We start from the raw sequence: 9,735 nt of genomic DNA on the forward strand, positions 1-9,735 counted from the left end.
GGACACGTAGCTTTCCTTCACATAGAGAGCTACACCCCCACCCCTTTTGTCAACACGATCCCTCCTGTACAGGGTATAGCCCTCTATACCTGTGGTCCAGTCATGGGTGAAGTCCCACCAGGTCTCCGTTATCCCAATGAGTCACTCTTGTGGGAGCTGAAGGAATAGTTCTCCTTCAGCATGACAGGAAATCAAAGGCCTCAGAAAGAGGACTCAGGTGCCTATATACTAATGCCAGGAGTTTGGGCAACAAGCAGGAGGAGCTAGCTCTCCTAGTCTCCAGTGGACATTATAATCTAGTAGGTATTATGGAAACCTGGTGAGACTCCTCACATGATTGGAGTATAGCCATGGAGGGCTATACCCAGAATAGAAGAGACTGTGTAGGGAAGAAAGGTGGAGGTGTAGCTCTATATGTGACGAAGCAGTACATCTCCTTGGAGACTGACATTGGCTCCGAAGAAGGATGGCCTGAAACCCTCTGGGTCAAACTGCGGGATCTCTCTTTAGAGGAACACTCAGCCAAGATGGATCACTCGCATTCCTTCCTGACCTGGATCAAAGAACTTTTCCTGACTCAGGACATGCACAAGCCAACCAGAGGTAATGCTATTCTAGACTTGGTCCAGGCTAAAGGGGACAACCTGGTGACCAACTTAAAAATAGAAAGTAGTCTGGGTGACAGTGACCATGAAATCATCATCGTGACTGTCCATCACAAGGCAGACAAATTAGATAGCAGAACTGAAATTTTGTACTTAAAAAGTACAAATTTCAACAAACTCAGGTCACTATAAATCTCTGCAGCCCTGTCTCAAGTGCTGCGTCCCCTCTGGTGCTGGAGTTTGTTCCCCCCAAGTGCTGCGCCCTGTCTGGTGCCAGGGTCTCCAGGCTACAGTGGGCCCCAGTGAGGCCTCCTCCTTCCCCAATAGCCTCTCCCAAAACCACCAGTTGTTATCAGACAGCACACACTCAACCACCAACCCCCATGAGTCCCTGGGCTGTAACTTAACGCAGAACTCACATCATGCTCTGCCACTTTAAAAGAGTAAAACTCCCCATCTGAGGCTCAGTGCCTAGTAGGCAAGGATACCTTATGGGCTCCTGGTGTCCCCTTTGTTCTAAGGGTAACATATCTGCCAACTACCTCATCTCTGGGCTCTTCCTTCTCCTAGAGCAGGCTTGTCCAAAATATGGCCCACACAGCCTGCCAAGCCATTTTCTAAGGCCCTAGGTGCTGCAATAGGAAATGAAAGTAAACACTGTTTACTTTTGTTCCCACCCCTTGTCCCTCCCCCAGCCCCTCAGCAGCTTCCTAATGTCTGCTGAAGGGCTGGGGAAGGGACAAGGTTCTCGCACGCACTCCATCAGCTTGACTTTGCCAACCCGGTGTGACTCCTCCCCTTCCCCCTCATTTCATAGTGTCCCTTCCTAGCCCCACCCCTCCCTTCCTCATTTGCATGCCGGTCCCCACCGGCTGCGCAGGCTGGAGCAGGTTGTGGTGCAGTGGGCAGGCGGACATGGATGCTCAGAGGGATGCTGCGGCCAGGGCCGTGGGAGATGCTGCTCTGCTGTGGCTGTCAGGGCGGGAAACTGGCACCACTCCCACCATCCCACATCTCCCCATGCCTGCAGATATCGCACTGGGGGGGTGAGTTGTGGGCCCTGGGGAGGGAGGGAGCCCTGCCGGTTGGGCTTGGGCTGCCCTGGGGGAGAGGGAGCAGGGGCGTGTCCCTGCACATCCCGCACCCCCCTGTCAGGTCCCCACATGTCACCCTGGCTGCTGAGCCCAGGCGTGCAGGTGTGGGAGCATCCTCAAGCCGCCCAGGTGGCAGGGAGGACACAGCAGGGTCAGGCGACACTCCTTGACCCCTGCGCCCCTAGGCTGCAGCCTAGACACTCCTCCTGGCCCACCAAGTGATAAAAAGTTCATGATCCGGCCCCACATTCAAAAAGGTTGGACACCCCTGTCCTAGAGGCTCCTTCCCCTTTGGCTGCTGGTAAGGGACTAACTGCCTGGTGCCAGCCCTGGGGTTTATATGGGCTGAGGACCCTGCCTCCTCCAGCCAGCTGACCAGGTGCAAGTGCAGCCAATTCCCTCATTAACCAGTTGTCCTGGCAACCTGCACCTGGGTTCTTATCTCTGCTCTAAGAGGAGCAGGCACTTTAGTGCCCTGCTACACAGGGATATCATGGTCCTCTTAAAAAAGAAGAGGCCTACGAACAATGGAAGCTTGGGGCATCCCCCAAGGAGGACTATACAACAATAGCCCACACTTGTAGGGAACAGATTCAAAGGGCTAAGGTGGCTACTGAACTAAAATTAGCAACCAGAGCCAAGGGCAACAAGAAGTCCTTCTTTAGGTATGTAGGGAACAGGAGGAAGACAAATGGTAGTGTGAGGCCCACTGCTCAGCAACTCAGGACAGCTGGTTACTGGCACTCAAGAGAAAACTGAACTCCTGAATGACTACTTTGTTTCAGTCTTTCACCAAGCCAAGGGCAAAATCATGCCAGAGTGGGTACAGAATGAACAAGGTAGGAATGACTGCCTTCCTATTATTACTGTAGAACTGGTGTGTGATTATTTGAAAAAAATGGGACATATATAAGTCAGCAGGACCAAATGAACTAGATCCAAGGATGCTGAAGAAGCTGGCCAAAGACACTGCTGGACCTGTCCATGGCAGGGGTCAGACATGATGATCTGCTTAGGTCCCTTCCAACCCTACCACCTATGAAACTATACAAAACCTCTGGCAAAACTATATAAAACCTCTGGCAAAATTTTCTCAAAACTTGTGGTGCTCCAGAGAGGTCCCTGAGGACTGGAAGAGGGCCAGTGTTGTGCCCATCTTCAAGAAAGGGTGGAGGGAGGACCCAGGTAACTATAGGCCAATCAGCCTAACTTCTATCCCAGGGAAGATCCTGTAAAAAATTATCAAGGGGTCTACATGTGATAGGCTTGCAGAAGGTAGGATTCTGAATGACAGCCAGCATGGCTTCATTGAGAGCAAGTCTTGTCTTACCAACCTCATCTCCTTTTACAATCAGGTAACTCACCACCAGGATAAGGGAGAGGAGGTTGACATTGTATAACCTGACTTCCAAAAGGCCTTTGATCTAGTATCCCCTAATGTTCTTGTGAGAAAATTGGAGGACGGTGGGTTTAACCATAAGACAGTTAGGTGGGTAGAGAGCTTGGTTCCGGGGTAGGACCCAGAGAGTTCTAATGAATGGATCTGTGTCGTCTTGCGGAGAAGTGGCCAGTGGTGTCCCTCAGGGGTTGATGCTTGATCCTGTGCTTCTCAACATCTTTATCAATGATTTGGATGTGGGGGTGAAGAACTCACTGGCCAAGTTTGTAGATGACACCAAGTTATGGGGAAGCGTGGTCATGCTTGAAGATAGGCTGCAGGTATAGGCAGACCTAAACAGGCTAGCAAGTTAGGTGGATCAGAATTAAATGAAGTTCAACATCAAGAAATCTAGAGTGTTCCAGTTTGGGGACAAAAAAAACCCCTACACACCTACAGGTTCCGCATTGCCAAGCTGACCAGCACCACAAACAAAAGGGACCTGAGGGTAATAATAGACCACAGTATGAATGAGTTGGCAACGCAATCCTGTAGCCAACAGGGCAGATAATACCCTGGCATGCATCAATCGATGCATCTCCAGCAAAACTAGGGAAGTGATTCTTCCAGTCTACTCAGCATTGGTGAGACCACAGCTGGGCAGTGCACTTCAAGAAGATGTGATAAAGCTCAAGAGAGTCCAGAGAAGGGCCACCCATATGATCACAGACTTTCACAGCAAGCCATACAAGGAAAGGCTGAGGGACCTGGGACTATTCAACCTGAAAAAGAGAAGGCTAAGAGGGGACTTGATAGCAGCTTACCACTACATCGGGGCATACATCAAGGGCTCGGTAAACAACTGTTCACCAGGGCACCCTTGGGGAAAACCAGGAGTAATGGCCATAAACTCCTGGAAGACTGTTTCAAACTCAACATCAGGAAAAACTTCTTCACTGCTAGGGTGTCCAGACTGTGGAATAAGCTCCGTCCAGAGGTGGTGTAATCACCTACCCTGGAAATTTTCAGAAGGGGACTGGACAGTCACGTTGCTGGGGTCACCTGACCCCAACTGTCTTTCCTGCCTGGTGCAGGGGGCTCAACCTGATGATCTTCTGAGGTCCCTTCCAGCCTCACAATCTATGGATGTATGAAAGTCCATACCTAGACCTAAAAGTACAGCACTAGGTGGCACTGCTACTAGAATCATGCCCAAACAGCTCTACTTGAAATTACCAATTTGAAGACAGAATTTTATCTAGCAACCACTGAACTTATAATTGTTGATGACATTCTCAGTCACTTTGGGTTTAATATGGAGCCTATTTTCCTTTCACAGTACATTGTGTCAAGAGAACTGGGAGCCTGAGCCAAAGCCCACCTGAAATCTTACTAAAGGGAGGGTTCAATTAACAGACTAAATGATTCAGAGATGAATCTCTGATGGAATTCATCTATAAGGTACACCTCTACCCTGACTTCAGACTAACATAGCTACCTACCTCTCTTTGCCAAACAAATCCAATATAAGGTCAAAGAGCTTGAAATATTCTATTTTTCTATGGAAAAGCCCCTTTTAAAAGAACCTTTAATTTTTTTTTTAAAGAACACTAAACATTCAAAATCAAAGTAAATAATTGCTCTGGGTTTAAGACAATTTGATCTGAAACAATTCTTGACTTTTCAGAACTGCTGGAGAGCCAGGTGTAATATAACATAATAATAATTACCACAATATTTTCTATTGACTTCACTTGAACTTGATTCAAAACTATATAAAATGTAACATAATACGCAATTATACGACTAAGGGAGCTGGGATATACTTTGTTTTCCTCTTTCAGAATAAATTATTACAAGTAAACTATATGAAGGAAAGATGGCCTTGAAAGGCATCAGGCTAGGACTCAGGCAAGGCGATATTGATTTCTGGATGTGAAAGGACTTCCTGTGTGACTCAGGCCAGTTAATTAATCTCTTTTCTAAATAAATCTCTTTTCTTTAGTTCCCTATCTGAAAACAAAAAAACAGATTGTATTTGCTCTCTCTCCCACCCTTTATCTGTTGTCTATTTAGATTACAAACCTTTCAGTGTGAGGATTGTCTTCTTTTTGGCGGTGGCTTTAGGATCCAAAACCAAAGTGCTTCTACAACACAAATATTATTCCATACAACACAAATAAGAAGCTAGAGATGAGACATACGGATTAGGGGAACAAAGCAAGAACATTCCAAAACCAGACACAATCCAGAAGAGTCCTTGTATATAATGTGATAAGTTTTGCTCTTAATCATACTTCTGCAACTTCATAAACAATTTTTTTTGAGATGCACTTTTGATGGCCTATGAATGTTATTTGCATTCAAAAGCATGCTTCCCCTCCACCCCCCACTCCAGCCCCAGTATCCTCCTATGACAAATACAGACATAATGATTTTAAGTCTGATAATTCAAAAATGTTTTTCATAACCCACTTGAGTTTAATTGTTTCCTTCCAGGGGTTTAGTCATCCTAGCCCTTATAAAGATAAAACTTAGTGTTTTCCTGTTAATTTTCCCAGGATATTTTTGGTGTCATAAGATACATTAATAATTGCATACCTTGTTCCAACTGAATCTCTGAATTCCTGTGGAAAGTGAATATTTCTTTTTATTATAACTGAAGCATACCTTACTCCATTAGTGTTGAAAAACTGTATGATTTGTCCACATTGTCATCATGTTCTTGAGGATGGTTGGAATTGGGGTCATTCAATTTTTCCCCTATACCTCTGGGGGGTGGGGGGAAACAACACCTATTCTAGGTTTTGTGTTAACATAGTTTGGTTTGGTGATGCCACCTGAATAAAAAAAATTCTAAGGAAAGGTACATATTTACAGTTTTGACTGCAGACACTATAAAATGAACAAACCTGGCTTCCAAGAGAGAGCATAAGAAGAAATGTTTATGGTGCACATTTTTTGCCACACAGATAGGTCATTCTGTTACAAATGGATTCTTTTTATAAAGCAATCCTGCCTTGAATTAAGAAAACCACTATAGTTCAGCCGCAAGTCTTTGGAACTACTGGATTCAGGAATTGCTGGGGGCCAGTGAAATATATTAGTGATCTGACATAAACAGAAAGCTCCTTTTTACCTTAATCCCCTTGACATCGTTGGAACCAAGTGTTTGCCTTAGGATCCTGAGTGACTAAAATCATTATAAAGAGGTACAACAACATAGAATTTACTTCTTCAGAAATAAAGTATTTTTAAAAAATTGGGTTTTATATTAATTCTCAATACTCAGACTCACCAAGAGATTCCTTTCAAACTCTGAACCTTTTTGAGTTTGAGAAAGTTGCTATATGTTCTTCTAAACAACAGTAATTTTATTTTTCTTCAGCAACCCCTTGCAGTTGAGGATGAGTGTCTTCCATGTCTTATCTGTGTGTCCAAAGATAGCTGATGAAGCCTATCTGGGATCAACAGACTCTACTGCAGCTTAGACATATGTTTCCATGTGGGGTGGCTGGTGCTTGATTTTTGTATTTGACACACAGTTTTTGTTGCTCCCACCTTTCCATCTCTGGTTGTTGTTATGAGATCCCTGAAGAAGTCAAAGTACTGAGATGCCTGAAGAAAACTCTTCCTCCTTTGAGGCGGTTCTGGGCAACAGTGTCCCAGGAGTTGACATCAATATTACGTTTTTTTAAATTTGGCCTTGAGGACATCCCTGAAGCACTTTCTCACTCCTCCTCATAAGCATACACCTTGGCTGATCTGGGAGAATAAAACTTGCTTTAGAAGTCTGGAGTTAGACATCCAGATGACATGGCTGGCCCAGCAAAGTGGATGCCTGATGATCACTGCCTCAATACTCGTGGCATTTACTGGAAGGATGATACTAATGTTGGTGTGCCACTCTTCCCACTGGATTCAATGGATTCCACAAGTATTGTTGATCGTACTTCTCCAACAGCTTCAGATGTCTCCTGTATGTTGTCCATGTCTCCACACGGCAAAGCAAGGTGGGGATCATGACTGTTTGATAAACCATGAACCTGGTTTTGGGTCTGATGTCACAATCTCCGAACACCCATTTCTTCAGGTATCCAAAGGCTGTCCTTTCGCATTTGAGGCAATGTTGGATTTCTCTGTTGATGTCAGCTTTTTGTGAGAGATAGTATCTGAGGTATGGTAAATACTCAATGTTCTCCAGAGTCTCACCAGGGATATGGGTTTCCAGATTTGGGGACTGTTCATTAGGAGCTTGATGGAGGACGTTAGTCTTCTAAATGTTAAGCATCAGTCCCATTTTCTTGTATGCCTTGATAAAGAGGTTGATAATTGCCTGAAGGTCTGCTTCCGAGTAACCAAATACTACAGTATCTTCAGTGTTGGAGAGATTCCAAGATCATCTCTGACTGGGTGTTGTGGGATGGAATTAAGAACACTCATCAACAACAGAATCTTGAATAAGAATGTCTTCAAAATGCTCCTTCCAGTGGGCACTGATGGCCCCCTTTTCTTGATCAGGTATCTGCCACAGGTCTCAAGGGGGTTGGTCCCCCAGTGCTTGGACCATAGATAGCTCTGATGGCACTGAAGAAGCTGTACATATTGTGGATGTCAGATAGATTTTGAATCTCCTTTGCCTTGTCTTCTCACCATGTTCATATCATGCATCCACCGTTGGACTTCAGCCTTGGCTTCTTGAAGATTCAATTTCTTTTGCTCAGAGTTGGTATCATTATGCCAAGCACAAAAGGCAGTAATTCTCATCATATACCAGTCTTGATGTTTCCTGGTAGATAATCCAAGTGTCTCTTCACAGGTGCTGATGACAGTGGCCTTGAGGGCACCTCACATGCTGTTGACATTCTCCCATTGTTGTTGATTGGAATTCACCAGTTTTTCATCGAGGCACTGGTGGAAGAGGTCTCGCTTGCCTGGGTCCTTCAGCCCTTTAATGTTGATCTTCCATCGACATTCTTCTGCTGTAGCCATCATTTGGGAGTCAATTTGAATGACATAACTGAGTGAGTGAGTAAGTGATCAATCCAGTAATCATCAGCTTCTAGCATAGCTTGGGTGATGCAGACACCTTTGTGATCACAGGCATGGGTGAAGACATAGTCAATCAAATGCTAATGCTTAGATTATGGGTGTTTCCAGGATATCTTGCTCCTGTTTTTCTGGTGCTGATAATAGTGATGGTGAGTCCATGCTCTGTGAATTTGGTCAAGAGGAGAATGCTATTGGAGTTGACCTTTCCTACTCCTTCCTTGCCAATGGTTCCATTCCAGTGGTGCCTTCTGACTCGCATTGAAATCACCAAGAAAAATAAGTCTGTCTCCCTCCAGAACATCAGAAAAGACATGGTCAGGGTTGACACAGCAGCATGCCATTGGTGGCATCAAGAGTTGGGGTATACATGCTGATGACAGTGGCATACAGGTTCCCCACCTGTTTAAAATGCAGAGTCAAGAGGTGCTCATTAATTCTGATAGGGAACTCAGTGAACTGGTTTATGAGTTCATTCTTAATGACAAAACCAATTTCATGAAGTCAGCATTTTCCTTCCTGTTTACCTCCCAGAAGAAGGTATAGCCACCTCCATGTTCTTTGAGCTATCATTTTAATACTGCAGTCAAGAACAGGTATAATATTTTTTTTTTCCATCTGGGAACAGTATCTAAATACTGCTAACCAAAAATAATATAGAGCCCACAAATATTGAAATGTTCATTATTAGAAAAGAAATGTATCTTCCATCTCTACTAATTGATTTGGGTACCTCAGCTTTATCCCTACTACCTCCAGTCTATGAAGGCAATAAACAATCTAAAGCCTCATCAAGGCTGTCATAGAGAAAAAAGAAGCATCAGTACAGGGAAATGGATTAGATAAGAGATGCTCAACCTACAGGCTGTGGGCTGGATCTGTCCCATGGACCCATATCATACAGCCTTCAGGTCCGCATGCAGGTGCCGAAATTTGGCAGTGAGGGAGCTGTGGCAGCCTTAACTACTGTGAAGCCATGGCAATTGATGCTGACACTGCCCCCCTGCTGCCAATTTACAGACCCATGAGGAGCCCTGTGGGCCAATGACATGCCCCTGTGCACTACATTGTGCCAGGGTGCAGGGTCAGTCTGCTGTCAAATCTGGTGCAAAGGGTCAGGTTGACTCACCAGATTGCACCAGTGGACTAGCTCCATGCACCAACCTCATGCTGGATCAGGCCCACAAGCTGACCCTGCATATAGGATCCAGATTGCAAACTGGCCCCACACCTTTCATTCAGTCCACAGGGCCAGATAGGCTGAGCACTATAACTTGGTGATCCTCAAGATTCCTTCCAGCCTGATATTTTTTTGAAGTTGTATCCAGATTTTGCTTCTTACAGCTGTGGCAGAAAGGGACATAGTACTGCAGTAGTGCCACAAGGAAGAAATTTCCAAAATTCTGTGATGTTTGAAGAGACAAAGCTCTCTTTCTCATTCTCAGCATTTTATGTGATTGTTAAAATTAATGTTTACATTCCTATCTCTAAAATTACTGCAAAAAAAGCAGAGGAGCACTCTGTTATTTTCTTACACTTCTATGCTACTGTCATTTTAAGTGGGAGGGGAATCAATAAATATTGATAGCTTCATTATCAAAGGGGATGT

General features: G+C 44.8%; 1 long non-coding RNA gene across 1 annotated transcript in view; it reads right to left on the reverse strand.

Moving 5' to 3' along the window:
- Positions 1-8,252, reverse strand: part of LOC109323335 — a 16,318-nt gene extending 8,066 nt beyond the window's left edge. Inside the window, exons 1-2 of the long non-coding RNA XR_002104622.1 lie at positions 8,051-8,252; positions 4,258-4,261 (exon numbers count right to left, since the gene is read on the reverse strand). This is a non-coding gene — a long non-coding RNA (uncharacterized LOC109323335). The remainder of the gene's footprint in view (positions 1-4,257; positions 4,262-8,050) is intronic.
- Positions 8,253-9,735: the final 1,483 nt, after the last annotated feature.

Source organism: Crocodylus porosus, unplaced genomic scaffold, assembly GCF_001723895.1.
Source record: "Crocodylus porosus isolate Cpor-Errol unplaced genomic scaffold, CroPor_comp1, whole genome shotgun sequence".
Classification (NCBI taxonomy): Eukaryota; Metazoa; Chordata; order Crocodylia; family Crocodylidae; genus Crocodylus; species Crocodylus porosus.